The sequence below is a fragment of the Anas platyrhynchos genome, chromosome 13 (assembly GCF_047663525.1).
Source record: "Anas platyrhynchos isolate ZD024472 breed Pekin duck chromosome 13, IASCAAS_PekinDuck_T2T, whole genome shotgun sequence".
In the NCBI taxonomy this organism is placed as follows: domain Eukaryota; kingdom Metazoa; phylum Chordata; class Aves; order Anseriformes; family Anatidae; genus Anas; species Anas platyrhynchos.
In genome coordinates this window covers 11221751-11243056 of record NC_092599.1, presented here as the reverse complement: position 1 = coordinate 11243056, position 21306 = coordinate 11221751, and the positions used below count along the sequence as shown (strand labels likewise).

The 21306-nt window shown below is 47.5% G+C and overlaps 1 long non-coding RNA gene across 2 annotated transcripts in view; it reads left to right on the top strand.

The window, feature by feature from the left end:
- LOC101792134 (uncharacterized) overlaps positions 1 to 21306 on the top strand; it is a 45113-nt gene that overhangs the window by 7810 nt on the left and 15997 nt on the right. For both annotated transcript variants that reach the window (XR_011812610.1, XR_011812611.1), the window contains exons 3-6: positions 7381 to 7541; positions 16045 to 16283; positions 20588 to 20715; positions 20820 to 20941. This is a non-coding gene — a long non-coding RNA (uncharacterized lncRNA). The remainder of the gene's footprint in view (positions 1 to 7380; positions 7542 to 16044; positions 16284 to 20587; positions 20716 to 20819; positions 20942 to 21306) is intronic.

The window sequence follows — 21306 nt, the reverse complement described above, 5'->3', positions numbered from 1 at the left end:
ACACGTTTCGATGGAGCAGCTACAAAAGTACACGTGATGCTTTCGAGACCAAACGAGGGCCATTTGCTGTCACAATCCCTAAATCCCCCCTCTCTGAGTGTTTAGTAACGCAGATGTCTATAAAGCAAATGCCAGCTGATTATCAGAAAACATATTTGCTGAGCATGAACAACTTTGTAATAATCAAACACTGCAAATAAACAGTGACTCCATGCTTTTGTAACTTCAGAGACTGGGTTTATAATCTGCTGCGCACCAAAATTATAACTAAGTGTGGAGTAAACCCTTCTGCCTCCAGATGATGGTGCAAATCCAAGCTGGGTCCCTGGAGCTGCTGTTGTCCTGTGGCTCCTACCTTGCTCCTTTGGGGATGGAGGTGGAAATCTGTTTTCTGGGCATTGGGTTTTGTGTTCCTCCCTCCTCTGGCTGTGGATGGTCACAACCTGGCCACCAGCCCACAGGGCCTGAGGGCTGGGAGCCTTCCTCCAGCACGCTCCTTGCATTGCAGAGATGAAGCATGATAAGGTGAGCATGGGCTCACCTCCTAAAGCAACTGAAGAAGCCTCTTGCAGGTTTGCTGCTGTTCCTAGATGAATGAGCATCTTCTGGTCCAAATGGGTCTGTCTTCTTCAAAGCAGCCACCTGTGGAAGTCTTTGCCAAGACCCCTCTGTACACAGGTAGGAGCACACAGGCTTCAGCTCATCCAGGCTTTGTGCTAAATCGTGGTCTGCTGTGGGCTTTTTTTTTTTTTTTTTTCCTATGCATCATTTAAAATAGCACAGAGAGTTAAGCATCTGCTTTAAAATAGCTTTGTTAAAAAAAGAAAAAGCTTACTCCCCATGACAATCAAAGAGAGAAAGAATAACCTCCCGGCAGCACCCGCTAAGTTATAGACGGAGGGGACCGTGTGAGGAATAAACGCGGTGCCTTGGCTTGACACTTCTGACAGGGTCAAGTTTTCCCCGCACCGTAATGAGGTCTTGTTAGGAAAGTGGGAGCGGTGAGCGATGCTCTTTTCTCTTGGATCTCTGCATTTCAAGCTACCTGCAGCAGGAGTGTGGTTGGGGATGGGAAGGAGAAAAAAAAAATTGATGCTTTAGATATTTCTACCTTGGGCTGCGATGTTCTGAGGATGCGGCGGTGGAGGAAGAAAAGATGGGGGCAGGAGTAGCAGGAGGCCAGGCAGGCTCCAGGAACAATGCACGTCTTCCCCCCTTTCTTTTCTGCACCAGTCTTTGTTGGTGCTTCCGTCTGATGTTTTAGCTTCGAGTTCCCGTGATGAGGAACCTGGGAGATGCGTTGGCAAAAGCTTTGCTTTCCTGGCAACAAGAAGGCTGTGCAGATCTGGGGGCTCTTGTGGCATCTAAGTGGATGGGGAGGGGGAAGGACTCCAAACTTCCAATCAAGCCCTGCCAGCTCTCTTCCATTCGAGAGGAACGAGGCTTCGCCTTGTTAAAGGCAAAATGCGAGTGAGAACGGGCAGCGTGCCAAGAGCCATTTGAGAGGCAGGTGAGACTTTCTGAAGTAAGAAATATCCATTCCACTTTAAATTGAAGTGCGTTAAATAAGGATGCTGTTTAGAGCTAATAAGGCAGGCAGCGAGCTGGAGAGCACAGCTGGGGTTACGGCTCCCGGCTGGCGCCGTGGCCCCAGATCCGGATTCGGCCGCGGCTCTCGTCGTGTCCATGGCAATGAGCTCCAGGCAGGTGTTGCCCTACTTCCTGGGCATGCACATCGGTCAGGGAAGGCACGCTTTGCTTGGCTTAGGGTTTTTTTTGGAGCTGTTGAGCCCTAGGGTGGGAGGCATGGGGGCTGCAGAGGGCAGGGTGAGAGCGCACAGGGGGACAGGGGGACGAGGAAATCTGCAGCGCTGCTCTGCAGCACTTGGGCTTTCCACGTAGGGATGGGGAAAGCTGGCACAGCACCTGCTTTTATTTGGGTTTTCTCTACCCTCAGGCCCTAACTCTGAACATGAGAACTGCTCTCCTTTTTTTTTTTTTTTTTTTTTCCTCTAATCTCTCTGCTTTTCAAAAATGCTGGAACGTAAAAGAATAGATGCAAATTAACACATAAATCCAGTTTGGAGGGTGCCACCAAAGGAACAGGTACTGCATAGTAATTAAAGAACACGGAATTCTCTGTGAGATGTTTGTTAGAGCGCTCTAAATAGCCAATTGCTATTTCTTAAATACACAGTAATGACTGTAACTGGACACAGTTTGGCTTAGAATTTAATAAGGCCTTCCTGGAGAGTCTATTAGATCACCAGGAGGTCAGCGGGATGATCTAACAGCAGTACGTGTCTGCCTGCCCTGTGGTTTTGCCCTAGAAGTCTGCACAGCTTTCCCAGGTCGATGGGGAAGGGGCAGGGTACACGACATGACCTCATGCTCTGGGGGGGGCTCAGTCCCCCTGTGCTGTGGCTTTGTCCAGCACCCTGGAGCACTCCCTTGATGCCCCAGGCAGAGAAGCGAGGTGTAGGATTTGTGGCCTGTGATTTTTTGGTTGTTGCTGGTGAGCCCCATGCTCTTTGTAGCCTCTGCACCAGGAGAGCTGGCAGCACCCCTGTGGTTGTTTCACCCCCTTCACCACATTATACCAGCTTCCTGAGGTCTGCTCTTGCTGAGCACTCCTGCCGTCATCGTGTGCAACACCCTTTCATGCTAAGAATGAGGAAACACACCCTGGATATTAATCTCATGACATAGTAGAGAAGGACTCTTTGGAAAAAAAATGCTATTTCCATCCTTGCTGGTGTGCCGGAAAATATTACCCACAAAGGATACGTTTCCTTCGAGCAGCACAGGGCCTAGGAAGTTACACACACGGGATGGGAGCTGCCTGGGCATTATTGTGCAGTGAGTCAGGATCACGGGGCGGGGGGCAGTAGGGGGGTGTCTCTGCTCTGCTGCTGCAGGAAGGGGCAGGGAGGGCCTCGGGAGTGCGGCCGCGTTGTCCCCGCTGCTTGCCCCTTCAGCTGCTTCCGGGCTTTGTCCTGGATTGTCTCCAGGATGTCCCCGGACGCTTCTGGAGGCTGGCTCTGTCGAGGAGACATTCCTGAAAGGCAGAGGGGATGGGGCTGTGCATGGTCCTGTGCATCCCTCTGGCACTGTCCCGCTTGCTCCATGCCCTGAAGCATCTCCACGGGTTTTCTAGGGGTACCCTGGGGTGTACAACTCATGTCACCGTGTTGTGCAGCGGCAGATGTTCCTCTGTCAGGCTGCTGTGCAGCCCTCACGTTATCTCAGATACTTTGTGTTGAGAGTTTGTTGGATATGTTTGGCTGATGTGCAGAGCTTTGGGGTGACGGGGTGCAAAGCACTACGGAAGGACAGGCAGGTTGTCTTCTGCTGAGCTCACTGCTCCTGCAGTCCTGGTTGCTCTTAAACATATCCTAGGGAGAACTGTCCTGCTCTCAGACAGGAAGGAGAGCAATGCTGTTATCACAGCACAGACCTGTCCTGCCAGCTCACAGCACCAGCCAGGATATGACCCTGATGCCTAAGTGATGGTGACAGCATCCCTGTACTTGGTGGTAAGAAGCCCTCTTTATGACCATGACGTGCTATTGGATTTGAGATCTGTACTTCTGAGCATTGCTCCTACAATTAAATGTATTTGTGTTGTCTGCCTCTCCCCCAGACGTGGAAAATAAAACTGCGGGATATTGTTGTGGAAGACCCTGACTTCCAAAATGGAAATCAGACCTGGGGGCTGAAAGGCTGCTCAGTTAATTCCATTCTGTGTGAGTGAGGAACAGGCACTTCAGAAGAAATGCTTCTTTTAATTGCAGTCCAACTTTCCGTGAGAATTCGATTCTTTTTCCTCCTGAACAAGATTTCATCCTGCCTTCAAAACCGCAGCCTTCTGGATCGCACCCGCAGGATGTCACAGGATTATTTTTGCTGAGGGAGGGAGGCCCAGTTCTCCAGAAATACCTCTATCTTCCTGCTGCCCGAGCTGTACTCGCCTGATCTTTGAGACACATAATCTAAGTGGCCCCGCATCGTTGGAGCCCAATTTAATGCCAAGCTGTAAATTGAAGGATCAGAAGCGCCTAGCCACAATGAAATCTTGCGCACAGATTAGGGAGTCCTGGCCGAGCAGCCCTAGAAATTGAACTGGGGGACTGGACTAAATCAATTTGATTCACCCAAAGGGCAGAGCTGCTACTGAAATGCAAAAAAAAACCAGAAGGATCTCCCATTACCATGCACCTAGGAAAGGGGGTAAGCCATTCAATAGTGTAGCCTGAGCTTTTCTAGCTGAAACGTCCCAAACACCGACTCGACTCCCTGTCTGTTCCTTTATTCCCCTTTGTTTTCCTTCCCCTCCCTTCCATCAGCTTGGGTGGTATTTTTAGGCTCCAGCCTAAAAAGATGTAATGATGGTCCTGAAAAGGGAATTGGCTTCTATACAAACCCTAGAGCGGAGCCGGACCAGCTGCACATCTGTTCCTTGGCACACAACCCAGGCACGTCAGGGTAGTGTAGGTGTAGGGAGAGGGGGGTGTCGGGAGCAGGACTCCCCTGGAGGACCGGTGCACGTGTGGGACCTCCCTGCAGCCCCTTGGTGGAGAAAGAAGGGCATCGGGATTAAAAGCTATTGACAGACAATCTATTGTGCTACCTTTCTGACTTGTGCTCGGATTATCTGCCTCTCACAGGAGAAGTTGGTGATGGGGAGCTCCTTCATGCACTCGTTTCATGCTCAGCTCCCAAGTGGAGGGGGACAGGGAAGGAGGGAGACCAAGCCATGAGTCTTGCTCCCGTAGCTCCAGGGGCTGCTCAAGGGGCAAGATTTTACAGGTAACAGTGAGTCGCCCTTGTTCTGGCACTAATATCAGTTCTGTTATCACCTCTAGTATCAGTTCTGGCTTTGATATGGGTCCCAGGACATTAACAATAGCTGGTAGGAGATGGCTTCCCACAAGACAGTCAGCAAAGCAGAATATCAGAATTCAGCTGTGGGTTCCTCAAATTCAAAGCAGTACGAGATGTGGAACAGATTAGAGGCTGGATCATACAAGCCACAAACCACATTAAAAGTATAGGAACTACAATAGGTATTCTGCTCTCACACTTAAACACAATCCTGAATGAAAGGATTTCCCCTGCCTCCAGCCCTTCTCCCCCTAAAAAAAAAAAGGATTTCTGTCTCCAGGAAATGCAATCCAGTTACATGAAGCTCCTTGGGTACCGTGAGCATCTTTGCATAACAATGTCATGTCAAACAAATTCCTGCCTGCTCCTTGTCTGCTGCCTGATGTATTGTACCCCCAAACAGTTTTGACTACCTGCCGCCTCCGAAACACCTGATGGCTGTGGAATCAGCAATCGCAGAAGCAGCTGTGAAATGAAAAGTAAAACAGGGTGGGAGAAGGAGGGGAGAAACCAACTGACTGGGTGCTGATGCTGGGAGGGTGGAGGGGAGAGAAAGCCTGTCTGAGAATGGGTTTTGTCCTCCTGCCCCCAGCTGAGGAACAATGTCTCAAGTGCCATACTGATGACTGTGGAAGGGATTTTGGATTACTAATGATTGTTAATCAGTTTGGTAGCAATACTGGTCAGCACTTGGTAAGAGGGAGGATTTGCTCCTCTAGAGACGAGAGCCCTCCCTCAGCTGCAGTCCCACCGTTAGCTGCAGATGTGTGTGTGGAGGGGTGGGAGGAGGACAAAGAGGATGTTTTGGTACTGAATGCTGGATGCTCAGGCACCACGAAGGCTCTGGCAGCACCCGCATCCTCCTGGGTGCTGTGCTGGGTCCCTGGGAGATGGGGAATCAGGGTTCCCAGCATCTCCAGTGCAGAAGTAATTAAAGCCTTGCCTGCCTGCCACAGAGCATATGGGACAAGTTAGCAGAGTAATTAAATTTTGCAAAGTGAGTCTTTGCTGGAAAGCTGGAGGGTGGGTTGGTGGGAGGCAGGAGGAGTAGAGGCAATGCCCCTCACCTCCCCGGGTCCTCGCTCCAAATGGCTCCTTGCACCACAAGCTGAGAAAATAATTAGGCGGTGGCTCATTTGCATTGTTTATTGAGCTTCTACATATGAAAAGATCCTGAGGAAGCTGGTCAGACTGTGCAGATGCTATAGGTGCGAAAGGAGCACGTTTGTAAGCATGTGGGGAAATGATGAGAAGGGCTCCTGAGCAGAAAGGCGGATGTGGGGGACTGGAGAGTAGGAGGGGCAGAGAGGGAGAGAAGGGAGTGGGAAGAACAGAAAAGTCCTATTCCTGCAGACATGGGTGAAATAGGTGTAGTGCACGGTAAAATTGCCAATTAGTGGAGTTGCAGGAGGATGGAAACTGCTCCTGAATTGCAGTCAGTGAGCGTCAGTGGTGTGAAGAGAAGCAGGGAGGGGGCTGAGGCAGGCTGGAAGGGTTGGTGTGTGGATTTCAGGGTGGGATGTGTCCTTGCTTGGCCAGGTGAAACTTCCTGAGACCAAACCTTTGGATGTTAACCTTCCATTTTGTCGTAGCCTGTTATACTTGGAGTGAGAAAAAGGGATTTATTTTTTTTTTCCCCAAAAGAATATAAAGGGTTAAATTATTCAGTTTGAACAAAATTTCTAAATTTCTTTCAGGGTGGAATGAGTTATTTGCAGTTGCCCCAGACCCCAGGCTGAATGTTGTTTTATTGTGCTTCCCCCCAAAAGCTGAGATTTTCCTCAAGTCCCAACTCGTGTGTGATTCTCTTTTCCTTCTCCGCATCTCTAGGGTCACCTATTGAATCTTGTATTCACCCAGCATTGTGTTTTGTCGCTCTCACAAAAGAGTCCATTCTCATAAACACCCAGCCTCACGCAGCGATGATTGTCGCGGTTATTAATACGTGTAATGGCTTTCTCTCTTCCCGAGGACACATCTCTAATGACCTACCCTTTCCCCTCTGTTCAAGATGCTCGTGGAGCAAATTGCAGGTTGGGAAGGCTGGAAAATAGCGACCGACCACTGACCTCTCCGACAGGGTCAGTGGCTCTGAAGCTTTCCTTTGGGGCCATGGTGAGGGAAGGGGTTTTCACCAGCAGCTTCCGCGCTGGTGGGCCGCAGCGTTCCCTATTCATGGCAAGCACGTGGCAGCTTTCGAATAGCGCAGGCAGCTGTGTTTGAAGAAGTGCTCCCTAATTACCCTCCCGCTTGATGAGCGTGACAGCCCATTGTGCTGGCCCCAGCTGTATGGCTGCTGCTCTCCCCATGTCCCCTGCAAGCCAAACCGGGCACTGGGACACGCTCCTCCGGCAGCCCCTTCCACCCCAAAGGGCACTGCCCCACGTGTGGGCTGATGGATGCACGGGCACGAAGGTGCCCCTCTAAAAAGGGCTTGAATTTTGCTGCTAGGGGTGTCACTGATCAATAATTTTGATTTTTTTTTTTTTTTTGCAGGTATAATTGTCTAGGTTGGGAGGGGTGAACACGGATGTTTGCACGGAGGCTTTTTTGGATGAGGAAATCTGGAGTTTTCACACCAAAGCTGAAGTTCATTGTTTCCACGGGAGTCATCCTGGAGTCCTGCCTCACCTGCAGAACCTGAGTGCGGCATTGCTGTGAGTGCTCCGGGGTGTGAAACACAGCTGGGCAGTGCCAGGGAAAGGAGAAGGGGGCTGGACTGGGGCTTTGCATTTGGAAAGTACTCTTGAAGTGTAGACTCCTCAGAACAGCTAAAGTGTGGAAGAAATACATCCAATACAGCAATGATTATTTGGTGCATTGGAAAAAAATCCTCTACCATGTTGTCCATGGGACCCAGAATCACCACAGCTAGTCCAGAGAGATAAACCCACAACAGATTTTCTTTTACCTTCTTCTGAGGATGCTGATGAGGGAGAAGCAGGGCTCTAAGGGAGTGAGTGATGCCAAAAAATGGAGTCACAGTACTCGTTTATTAAAGACACTGAGCCCGGCTTCGTATTGACTTAGCTTCTGTCTCAGCATCTGTGCCACTCCTTTTCTGGAGATCCCTCCTTTCAGCTAGAGAGGTAGCTGTGACTGACAGAGTAAATTTCCTTGCAAGCAATGCCAATTCTCCCCTGACAAAGTATTTCTTCATTGAGAAAAAGAAGTACACATCTCAAAAATACTCCTGAGCCAAAAAAAAAAAAAAAAAGCTTTTTTTTTTTAGTGATGGAAAGTTCAGGAGGTTTCAGTGTTCTTCTCCCTTCATTTCTAATTAGAAGTTATAGACTGGAGACTCCCCATAAGTCATTAAAACTCCTACAGTTTGCATCGATTCTTCCCCAAAAAATGGTGTTTCCCAAAGGGTTTGCTCATCTTTTGGAAATGTTTCCCTTGGTAGTTTCTCTTGCCTCTCCTGGCAGCTGCTCCATTATCTAATTGCTCATCAAGAGCAAAGCCTCCCCTGCACCTCCTCTCAGCTGGCTGGGTTGTGGTTTAAGGTTATTGGTTCTGTAAGTGTGCAGTTGTGGTGAGTGCTTCGGAGATCTGAGGGAGGCAGGGATCCAGATCTTGGTTGCTTCTCCAAACCTCCTGGCCTCCAGAGACTCTCTGGGTCAGTGTTCAGGGGTTGCCTTGGCTATCTGGGGGTACAAATGGGACCAAAGCCCACAGAAAACATGGATTTTCCATGTCTTTAGTGAGAGCAATTTGGGTTTTCAGCCAGTTCGTGTGCCACACACAGAAAAACTGCTACATGTTGGGAAATCCAAGCGTGTTTTGGGGACTGGTTTTTCAAGGGTGCTGTACCCATGTGCAGAGAGGAGCAGGGACTCGCAGAGGCTGGAAAGTTGTTCTTGCTGCTCTCCATTAGCACTTGTGTGTACCTGGGAAAGAAGGTAAAGGCTGGCAGAGGGCTGCTGGCTGTGGCAGGGCGCTTGGCGAGGGAATGGCACTGTCCCCTGTCCTCCCCGTACCCAGCTCTGTCCCAGTTAAGGGTCTCAGCAGCACTTTGTGTATGACATGTCTGTGCCTCTAAAGACATGGCTGAGGTGGTGCTGCTTGAGATGCCCATATCCACAGAGCTCCCAGTTTCCCCTTTGCTCACCATGGATGGCAGAAACTTTATTTGCAATTTGCTCTGCAACATCCCAGCCAGGCAAGTGCACAGCAGTGAGAGAAGGAGAGTGGAGAAGAAATATGTAACTAGGTCAGTTTGCTCCACATTACAGCTTCATCCTTTACCCAGGGAGGAGTTGTGGTCTTTGCCCGCCTCTTGCTGTTCCCATTCAGTCACTTGATGGGGTTTCTAGCTACTTTGAGCCTACAACCTTCAGATCAAGATAAGTTTTTTTTAAACTTGGCTTCCACGTTCGACTCTGCTTCTTTCAACCTGTGTTCAGAGGCTCACAGTGGAAGGAACCTTTTGCTGTATTTAATTGTAAAAGTTCCTTCCCTATAAAAGTCTTGGCAAACTGGGCTGGCTCAGTGGTTAGTGCTTTGCTCTCCTCCTTGCAGGGGCAAAGTTCAGTTGCTTAGCGTCTGGCTGCCTTTTCCCTTGTCCAAGAAGGAGTTTTTAATCACAGTAGGACTAGATGGTTTGGCTTCTTCACAGCAGGGCTACAATGCCGATTGCCATTAGGTCTCTTGTTCAGATATGGTCCGGATTGTTAGTGAGGTTTTAACTGTTCCGTGGTCAGAGCGTGACGAGTTGTTGGGCTCAGCCTGTGTGCCCGGGGCTGTGTGCACCCCGCAATGAGCACCACCTGAATTCCTGTCCCCCTTTTTGCACCCCCCATTCCCATGATTTTGGTAATCACCAGACACCAAAGCATGCATGGGGGAGGTTTAGGTCCAGCCCATGCTGATGCCCTTGGAGGCAGAGGGATGCAGTCAGGGGATGGTGGGTCACCCATGTGCATCCAGAGGCAGAGACCATCCCCAGCACCATTCTGTCTCTTCAGACTGAAGCTGCAGAGAGGTGCCCAGCAAGGCTGCCCTGGCTTTGGAAACGCTGCTGGTTTGGTGTCACTAATACCAATATGAAAGCAGATAGAGATGCCGCATATGGGCCATCAGTAAGCAACATGTTAATTATGGGGATGCAATTATATACACAATTATATATGCATTACTTACTCCAGGCTAGATCCTGCCTGCTGGCAAGCAGCACCAGCACCTCACCAACCTCCCCGCAGGTCGGAGGGCTGCAGGCAGGGACCACGTGCAGGGACGTCCTCGGGCCAGGCAGTGCGTGTGTGCCCGTGCCCATGCAGGGAAGCTTTTTCTTTTGTTGGGACTGGATCTGAGAGAAAAACACAGCGAGGGGTGGGGTAAGGCACCAGGGATCATCCGAAAGAGGGGCTCTGCTCAGCAAGTATTAGTGAGCATTTTAGAAACAAAACTGATTTTTTTTGTTTTTGTTGTTCTTAATGAATCTTGCACTATTCAGGCTCAGACAGTATTTGCAAACCATGGGGAGAAAAAGATTTAAAAACAACAACAACAGAAGAGCATTAGCGGGGAATAATCTCATCAGCCCCAACTCTCCAGCAGCGCTAGAGACAGGAAAATGATGCCTTTTTATTAGCCTTATTGTCTTTAATTAAAGCATTCAGCAGAACCCTCTGATAATGGACTGCAAGTGAGGTCGGCAGCATTTGTAATAACACAATACAGGGTTCAATTAAGTTGTACTTTTGTAGCTTTTCATCTCCAGTTTAAACAAGCTAGTGATATATGCAGAATGATTACCTTTCCTAGCTGGGTGAAAAAGGAGGAGGCACAGGGCCTCAGGAAGACAAACCACTTGTTGCTCTATAACCAGTGCTCTAAAAATCCTCTGTTTCCCCACATGGCTTTCATGTATTCAGCCTGCTTGTGGGGTACCCCATCATTGCCACCCAGGCAGGGTGGCTGCAATTTGGCTGGTACACCGCAGCCATTAGGTATAGTTTTCTATATCACAATCACGTTTTTTGTGTGGCTGTGGGTATCCACAGCAGGTTTCCTAGACCTGAACCTTTAAAAAATGTGTTTTTGATGGTTGCAGTACCTAAAGAACTCCAAACAAACAGGGGGATCAGAGGCAGCAGCAGAAAAGATCAGAGGTCCAGGTATAACCATTTAAGCTGAAAGACTGTGGATGATTGACAAGTAGTTGATATTTGCTGCTCCTTCTTTTCCCTGCTCTTTTGAATTATTGGTCATAAAACACCCTGCAGTCGCACTCTTGCTGTGTCAGAGAGAGAGAGAGAAGCCAAGAAAAAACCCACATGGCTAACACTTAACTTTATCTTCACCATTAAGTAATGCTAAATTAGAATGAAATCGCTCTGGTAATACAGGTGACAGCTATATGAAGACCAAATGAATTCCCTATGATCAGTGCCGTTAAAAGGAGCACACTGGCAGAATTCATGATGACGGGACACTTACTGTGTGTATAACTCATGCGCGCACACGGGAAACTCATGGTAAATCTGGCTGGCGTTTTATGTCAGGCTCTAAAAAAAAAAAAAAGTGGCTTTTAAAGCTTCTGTTCGGATTCTCATCTCTCCAGCCCTGATGTAAATCTGTGGTAACGTAATTGCGCTGCTAACCTGCCATGGGGGAGAGGACGAGAGGGGAATGGAAAGCAGGAGCTTTCCTGAGGCTTCTGGGCAGAGATGCTGGGTGCTCCCATGGGAGCCTCCAGCTCTCACCTTGGGGTTGCTGCCACCTGGAGCTGCTCCTTCACCCCCTGAGTGTTGGTGGCCATGCTCCACCGAGAGCAAAACAGCTTGCAGCAGCATCTAGCTCCTTGCACACACCCCAAATGCTGTAATCTTGCCATGAAGTACCTGCAGCACTGCTTCTGTGACACTTACTGCTGCTATTGATTGCTGGAGCCTTGTATAAAGGAGCAGGTTGAGCCGTGCTTCATCTTGGGCATGGCTGTCCCCGCGGTGATACCAGGGCTGTGTCGTTTTTTGCTGTCAGAGTGGTGACACAGGTGGTTAGCTGAGCAGTTTCTACTCCTGTGTAGCTTTAGTGCATGGGCTTTCCTTGCAGGGCTGGTGTTCGTCTCCCCGTATTGATGGCAGAGGAAGGTGCTTTGAGGGAGGTAAAGCCAAGGTCCCCCTCCCCGTGCTTGCTGTCATGCTGCGGTACCCCATGCTGGCACGCTTTGTCACACAAAGCCTCTACCCTCCGTGTACAGGCAAAAATTACAGGGAGATAATTACCTTCTGCCTCCTCGCAGCCCAGTTTTACCCAAATACTGTTCATTTCAGTATTTTTACTGTCTCTCATGTAGTGCAGCTATGCGCTGTTAAACAGCTGTTCAGCTCCACCCTAGAAAAATAGCTTCAATAAAGTGCATTTCCCATACAGGTCATATATTGGTTAATTCATCCTCTTGGGAGAACTTCCAGACAGGAAATGTGGAGGCAGAGGAAACTGTCCCGGCAGAGCACAACAACTTCTAAATTAAATCCAATCCCGGCTCCCACTACCTGCCATTGTTACTGACATGGAAAGAGAAAGCAAAGGGATGAATTTCGCCTGGCTGCTGTGTCACTGCCATGGCTCCATCTCGTGGGGCAGCTGTCCCCTGCAGAAGATGGGTCGAGGTTTGATTGGTAACTTAAGTAGTATTGTATGCCTGTGCCATATTCTGCCTGAGTATGTAGAGGGGTACTGTGATGTGCCAAGCTCCCTTCATTCATGATGTTAAAGATTTATTTTTTTGGAAAGGAAAAACACACTGGAGCTTACTGCGGGCTGAACCAGCTCTGGTAGGTTTTATAGTCAGAGGAGGCGCCGAAGGGACTGCCTCTGCCTATTCCCCTTGGATCATGAACTCCACCAAACCTGCTCGGGTCTGTGGATGTAATTTTGTATGGTCATGGCAGAAGCCACTTCTGCACAGACCCGGTTTGCCATGCGCTCCTCATGGCTTTGCTGTTATTGCCCCCTGACTGCTGCTGAGACAATTTCTTGCCTATTAAAATGCAGTTATGGCCTGGAAAGTGATAGTGTAAGAATGGCTTATCAGTGCTCCGTAGCTATTTGCTCTAATCATCCGTACCAAAGGCCCGAGAATGCTCCCAGAGAAGCCAATAAGACTTTTTCCATTGACTTCAAAGGCAGCAGAGAGCAATTTAGCTGCTGCCACCAGACAAAGCAGGTTAGGCTACAGCTGGTACTTCCACAGCTAACTTGGCTCTGAAATCCTGACAATCTAAATGTATTTCTGCTACATGGGATGTTTAAAAATAGACAAGACAAAGTAGCAGGGAAAACAGATTGCTGGGAATATTCCTTCCCTGGTAGGAGAAATGGACTAGCTGAACCTAGCAGGGCTTTTCCATCTCAAGTGTGTATGAGCCTATGATTTCTGTCAGCAAACTAAGCACTTCTGAGCCAGAGGCAGCACAGAAAGCCGCTAAAAGCAATTTAGAGGTGCTGGTATCATAATTTTTCAATCCAAGAGGAACTTCTGTTTTTGCATATATCGTAGGGCTCAGGAAGATTCCCCCGAATCCAGGGAGGCGCGGTGCCTGTGCAGAGACAATCCCATGGACACAGCCCATAAGTCATAATAATGCGAGTGTCTTGGTAGGGCTGTCCTCCCAGCTGCCTCCTGGGAGGGGGATATTGAGTGCACGATGTTGGAGAAGATCAAAGAGACATCTCCCGCTAATAAATCACCAATAATGGGTGACTTTGAGTGCCCACATATAAGGAGGCCAGTGATGTTTAGTGAATCAATGTCTCAATACTTTAAATTATCCTCGGAACAGTTACTTCGAAGGCATGCAAGACAAGTTTTTTTTTCGATTTTGCCTTCAGTAGCATGGAGGATGTGGTTCGAGACAAATGGCTTCCTACGCACTAGTGATCACAGCAAAACTGTGTCTGTCACCCTCACGGACTGCATCAAAACTTGGTCAGGAACTCGGTTCTGTGGAAAGGAGAAGTTAAAAGAAATGGAAGAGTAATAAATGAGAATTAAAGCCAACCCCCTCAGGCTATATATAAAGACAGTTTACTCATCCCATATATACTCCCAGAGGAAAGCCAGACCTGTGTAAATGGCAGAGAGGAGAGATATTTAAGCTGAATAAATAATTTTCACTGAAAGTGGAACCAGCGCAGGGCAGCTCCATGCAAAGAGCAGAGCCCTGGCAGGGCTGGGGCAGAGGCAGGGCTCTCTGCTTTCCTTGCAGCATGGGATTCAGCAAGGAGAAATGCCCTGCCTGCAACTTGGAGATGTCCAGTAATTCCAGTGGGAATGGCAGAGGAACATCTGGCTGGCGAATGCCAGATGCTCTACCCGTGCATCCCAGCACCCAGACTGGGACCCATGGTGGGGAGGAAAGGCTCAGCTCCTCGCGATGCTCGGCTGGCACATTGAGCTGGGCTCAATACGAACCTGAGCGTTTCATTAGCCAGGTTTTCCACCCTGGAGGAGAAGCTACGGCTGCATTGACCTTAATGTGAAATTAAAGCCATTTAAGCAGGTAACAGCCAGACAGCTGGGTGCAACCATGCGATGGAGGCGTTTGTCTCTATTTACAGACAAGCTGTGTATGTGTTTCCATTTCGCTCAACTTTTGCTGCTTGTTTATTTAGCTAATAAGAGCCAGCAATCTGCCTCGCACAGCCGTGCAAACAGCAGAGCAGAGTGTGCCCGAAGAAGGGCTTTTGTTAAACACTTGCTGGCCTTATGGCACCGGCTGTGGCTCACCTGCTGCAGGAGGGAAGGCACTTGAACTAAGCTTTTGCTCAGGTGGGGCATGTCCTGTCTCTCTCCATCAGTCTGGGACAGGACTGATGTGTTCCCATCCCTGGGATGGGGCTGCATCATTGCTGACAGACTGAGCAGTGCGTCACCACTTCCCTGCATCCCACATCCATCTAGACACCGATGGCAGCTGGATCAGCAATGCCACCATGTCCGTGTGTCTGTCCCTCAAAAGACAGGCAGGAGGAGGTGACCAGCCCTCTCTGGCTGTGCTGGTGCTTTAGAGAAAGAAAGGAGGCTACATCTAATCACAGAAGGGTGCAGACAGGACAGCTGCTGCAAAACCTCTCCCTCATCCATCTCTATGGGGGGACCAATGCTGCATTTTGGGAAAAAGCTGCGCCACTGTCTTGTCTTCTGCTGCTGCACCCAGCAGTCCTTTCTGACTTTTTAAGCATTACTCTGACTGCCTCCTGAAATTAATCTGGGAAAATCTGGGAAATCAGGAGGGAACTTTGCCCATCGGCCGTGACCTGGCTGCTGCGGAGGCAGCAAAAGTCTTCTGGAAAATACCCACTTTAGATTGGGTCCCTGTTTTCTAAGGAAGACATTAGGGAACTCATCCCCATCAAGCTAGGTTCTGCACCAACACAGAACAAGACATGACGTGCACCCATCACTTCTTGCCTGTATATGCACGAAATTAGAGGCTTTGGGACCTTAAGTCCAGCTGTCTGCTATGAATGCACAGGTCTTTTAGAGCGCAAAGGAGCCAATGCTACATAGTTCATCCTGTGCTTAGCTGCTAATTAGGAGTTTTTAGGACATAATTTGAGGTGTTACCAATTAGCTCAATTGTGGACCAAGACCAGAGCTGTTATTTGCTTTGTCACAGCAACTGAAAGCCAAATAAACAAATACTAGTGTCTTTTTCCCCTGTGCTTTAGAACCGCTGTGAAACAAAATAATAATAATTTCATTGTCTACTTTTCAAAACTCTACATTTAAAGCAGATCATAAAAATCCCCACATGGTTTATTTTGTGTAATTATTAAAAAATCAGGCTTTGAATCCCAGAAGAAAAACTATATGTTACTTAAAAAAAAAAAAAAAAAGAAACAGCAAAACAAAACAAACACACACACACAACCAAATACACACATGAAAAAAATAAAGCAGGCAGATGAACGAGCAAAATATGTTAGAGTTTGTCCTTCTGGTGTTTATGATTGGGAGTTTTGAAGGGGGCTATGGAAGGTAAGTGCTTAAAGCCCACATGACTTCAGGGGGTTTTAGTACCTTTTCAATGTGGCTCTATTAAAAAATGAGTATAAAAAAAAATAGTTGCAGATGAATAGAGGAAGTTTGAAGCTTTTTAATTTATTATTTATTTTTAACTCTCTTCAACTTTGGATGTTTGTTTTCAGTTTTCCCAGGAAGCCACCAACCACACAGCTTGGGATAGCTGGCTCGTGCTGTAAACTCTTCTGACAGCCTGGGCCCTCAGAGGCTCTGCTCAGCAGGAGGAGCGAAGGACTGCAAGGACAGGAGCCGTGATTGTGGGCATGAGGTGAAGCAGAAAAAAGCAAAGTGAAGTGTCTCAAATGCTGGAGAGAGGACTGTTGCTGGAGCTGAAGCTGTGGGATGACAGGCATAGATTTCACAGGTATGTCCTCCTCCTCCTTTTCTGTAAGCCTCTTTTTCCTTCACCTTTGTATTTCTAACATGAGATAAAAGGAAACAACTGAAAATACAAATGTCCAGGTGTCCTCCTGTCAGGCAGTGGTAAGCCCATAGAAGTGGGTGAGCTCTCAGCTTTCAACAGTTCTCTTCAAAGGTTACATCTAATTAGGAGAATCCTGATTTTGTCATCGATGATTTTAGCAAGTTGGTCTTCCAAGGCATCAAAGAAGTCCAGCTGGGAACCCATATGGGAAAAATATATATATATATTTATATATATGCTATAAACATGTTATCCCTAGAAAACTTGTACATAGTATGTGTGAGCTCACTCTGTACACCTACTCTTCACCACAACCTGATTTTAGACATCGCATGACAGATAGGCCCACTGATACCTGTCAGTATTTCTATATGGAGCCTACTTGGATTTCTCTGCAAGGTAGTTCATGCTGTCTTTGAGAGGGAAAACTTTTTTCCTGGTCTTTCCCTAACTTTTTTTTTTCACTTGTAGCTGCCTCATTCATCACTGATTTCCTCCACGGATGGAGGATCAAATTCACCCTTCTCTGGTTACTTGGAAAATGCAAGCCAGGACCTTGCAGACTGCCTCCATGGGCTTCCTTTAAAGCCCTGGCAGTGGCAATATCGGCATATCCAAGATTCAGTGTTTTATTGGGCTGAGCTGCAACTTGAACACAATTTAATTGCCAGCAGATATACAGCACATATGGGATGGTGGTGGTGTAATTTATAAAGGTGTTGGAGCCCAGTTTTGGGTAGGTACCCGTATCTTTAGAAACAGAGGATGGGGGAATTGGATAGGTCTGTGTCTTCTCCCACTTCTGCTGTATGTGGACAAACAGGAGGCACAGTGGTGCACCCTGACACTGGGAAATGCTTCTTCCTTAGCTGAGGTGAAGCTAAGTCTATAGGCACATGCAATTTATCTGATCCAGGGGTGCTAAAAGGATGGCAAATCTGTATTTTAATCCTGCCTTGAGGTTGTTCGTGGGGAGAGGCATGTATGTGCTGGTAGCACTGCATGAATGTGCACCCAGGTCTCAGGCCAGGTGAATTCCAGGCATGTACTGATGTGCTCTGAGCTGAGATTGCCAACTTCTGAAAGTGGTTGTCCTCAGCCCACGAGAGATGCTGTTACACTGCTGGCTGGGTGCTCTCCTTGATAAAACTGCCTCCCCTCGCTTCCTACATTCATTCACTTGTCAAGAGCAGAGACTTGTTTCAACACTGTGGATGCTAAATTTTCTCTGATGTAATTATTGTTTGACACTGCAGCCCTTCCAAGAACCTTACATAAGGAAAGAGAAAGAATTAAATATGAGAGAAGTCTAAAAATAAAACTATTAAAAGGAGGCAGAAGCTGTTTTGTGAGCAGCAGGAATGATGTGGTGCCTCTGGGAGAGGATATGCTGAGCCAAAGGAGATGTTCTGCTTTTAGGCAGTGCCTTTCATTATATTTCAGTGAAGTTCTGTGCTTTTCTGAAGTTCTTAGGTGCAGCGCTTTTAGAAATGAGCCTGTTCTTTCTCTTTGCTCTTGCAAAAAACCACGACTTTCATACCATTCCCCAAGCCAATCTCCCTTTACAGAATGTGCAGCCAAAATTTCCCTTCCCTAATTAAGCTAGAATGGTTTTTGAAGAAGTTTTAGCCTCAGAGAACATCAAATTTAGCTCTTAGCCTGGAGCCAAGCTCTGGGCTAAAGAACACATGTCATTTTAGGAATTCATGCAGATGCACCTTGACATCTGGGATGTGATATGTCGCCTGCACACTTCCCCATTGAGACACGAAGTGGCAGCGGGCACTGCTGATGCTGCAGGTGGAGCACAAAGGGTTTTTGTCATTCATCCCTACACGTTTGTCCCAGCCATGTAAAGAACTGCAGGAGATTTCTTTGACACATGCAAGCCTCTTCTGTTGGTATTTGTTGATGTGATAACTTAATTGCCTCATTTCTCTTCTGGGTTGCTTCTGAGAGCAACATAAAGCAGTGTTTCCTAACTTGTGACCTGTAAAGAATGGACTTCTCTGGTGAACATTTGTTTCCCGTGGCTAGTTCCTCTCTAGTGTTAAAAGGCAGCCAAAAATATGCAACACGCAGCTTCTTCTAGTGTCATTTTGGAATGACCTTAACAGAATCTGGTTTACAGATTTCTGATAAAATTCAGGTATGGAGAGCAGGGCTTGAAGGAGCCTTCAGAGGTCATTTGCCTCAAGCCAGGATCAGCCAGGTTTCTAATTTCTTACAAACCTCCAGCGCTGATCATTCCACCCCTAGAAGCAGAAAGTTCAGAGTCCGGCTCTGTCTGTTGTAAGGACCTCTCCTGCAGGCAGATTCAATATCCCTCGAAGCTAATTACCTGCGACTAGGTGTCTAGCCTAAGCTAACCAGGTGAACTTTGTTCCTTTGCTTCACTTCCAGAAAGCAATGGATTTTGCCCCTCTTTAAATGCCCTGGGTGGGATCAAGCCCTCGCTGAACATTTTTCTCTCTGCAGTGACTGTAGAAAAAGTCTGGCGGGCTGCATTAGGCAAGAATAGATGAGCATGCACTGAACGCCTCATTTACATCAGGTTCCTTTTTTTATTCATGGCTTGGACACTCAACAGCTGAGGCATCAGTATCACAGCACTGGGATCCTCAGTGTGTTCTTGAGCTTTCTTTTCTACACAGCGATTATGACTCATTTGCTCTGTGTTGTATGTGATGATGTTTGGAAGAGGCATGGAACAATAACAGGGGGAGATGGGTCCATAATGATGCCTTCCTCAAAACCTTGTCCAGGCTAAATAAAGGTAAAGCCTTGACAAGCCACACACATGTAGTGTCCAGAATATCCCTGGGAATAACTGGATCTGGGAAGGTGAAGACTTTGAAATGCTAAAACATCAACAATGCACTCCAGCTATCTCATTACAAGCCCATCCAGAACCAAAGCAGAATCAATGATGTGAGGCTTGGGTATGCTGAGTCCTTGAGATTACTTTTTTTTTTTTTTTGAGAAACTGCCTGTTGTCCAAAAATTATTTGTAGAAAATACTGGGAGAATAGTTTATACTAGCAATAGCTTGTGGAAAACTGTAAACATCTGGGAGATCATTCCTGAACAGGAGAAATACATTATTTGCTATGACTTACTACCTTAGCTCTGGTAGCTGCATTGCTTTCTTTCTTTTTTTTTTTTTTTTTTTTTTTTTTAATATTTTTTTAAAGAACTTAATCAACAAAGAAAACATATTTTCCCTCTGGGTTAAATAACCTCCTGTAATTGCACAGCTCCACTGGTTTTTAATCCAGTCTGTGTGCCCACAGTGAGGAGGTTTTTGTTTGTTTGTTCGTTTGTGGTCTTTTTTACTGCTTTCTGGCTGAATACCAGTATCTGCAAGGTTTGTAGAAAACCTTTGCTCTTGAGCTACAGAGCCCCGTAAGTTTTGTAGTTACGCAGGGGCTGACTTGAGCCAACAAGCAGTGGGGCATCATGCCAGATTCTGCAGAAAATAAGCTTTCACCTATTGGAATGCCATGTATATTTTCTAGCCATTCTGTAAAGAAAGCCATCTGAAGGCAAAGTGAGGCTGGCTTGATTTCCTGAACTGCCTCTCGAGAGGCAGGAAGAACAGGCAGGATGAATGATCTGCACTTCTTTACTCTGAAAGCTGACGAGGTGCCAGCCAGCTACCAGCTAAGTAGCCACGCTGTCCTGTGTTCAACTCTTCTGTTTGTCATTGAGCTCCAGCTACTCTCCAAGTGGGGCAGAAGTTTACAGTTATGTGTGGGACATCAGTAGTGCATCAAGAAGTGCTATTTTTTAAAGTGACACAGTCCAAAGAGCTTCCTTATTTAGCGCTGCATGAATTCAGCACAGGAGCTCTGTTGGTATAGGCAGCAAGAAGTTTTCACCTTCCCAGGCAGATGGGCAAGGAGGAGCCAAGCTGTCAGGTCTCACTTCATCAAAGATGACCCTGGTAGGGCTGCTCTATCCAAACAGAGTCACACTGGAGTCACTTAGTGCTCCTGTTGGTTGTAACCCACACACCAAACTACTTTTGTAGCAGGGTTTGGGCACAAGAGGAGCTCAGAGGAGAACCCCATCCTACTGTTTCTCTTTGCCAACCCATTTCTATAGTGAGGGTGCAGGTAGTATTTTTGCCCCTGCATCCATAAAGGGTAGAAGTTTTGTCCTGAAATTTCTTAGAGTGCCATTTTTGTTCTGCCTTGCTCATGACTTCAAGGCTTTGGATTTTTTTCTTTCTCTTAACTTAGCTACCAATCAGCCTCACTCCAGCTGCAGTAATAATGTGTGGGATGGCAGTTGCCTCCAGTGGCTGTTTAAATTAAACACAGATCTACTGAATAGACACCGAGTGCCAAGAGATCCCTTTCGGGAGAAGGTGAGAGGAGGAACTGCTTTCCAGTTAACATTGCCGATGTGTTTCTGAAGCGAAGGACAACACCTTTCTGACTCCAGGACATTATTAATGTCTTTCTCTTACAGAACATGTGTTCTGAAAACCTGTAGCGGTGTCACCTTCAAGCTGTCATTTCAGGTGGATATTGCAAGCGAGGTACAGCCAGCCCAGCTTATGATTTGCATGGGAGACATCCGAAACACTACAGGTAATTCAGATGATGTTATGTCCTCCCTGGAGGCAAGGCTGACTCCAGGCCCAGCAAAGCGCCAGCCAGCACACTGCACATGTCTGCAGGTGAAGCCAAGCAACATCATGGGTGGTGCACAGCCATGGAAAGCTCTAGGAAGCATTTGCTTGGAGCTGCATTTATAAATACAGCCAAGTTGTGCTAGTGACATCTCTGAATATGTGCAATTTGTGATGTAGGTGTGAGCTTGAGCATGTTGGGTCCCTGGAGCTGCCTGTTCTTGGCGCTGTCTGTGGCTGCCCTGTGCTGAGAGCAACAAGCATCAGTTGAATCAGCTCTCCCACCCTCCCATACTGCTCTCTCCTTACACTCCTTACCCCTGC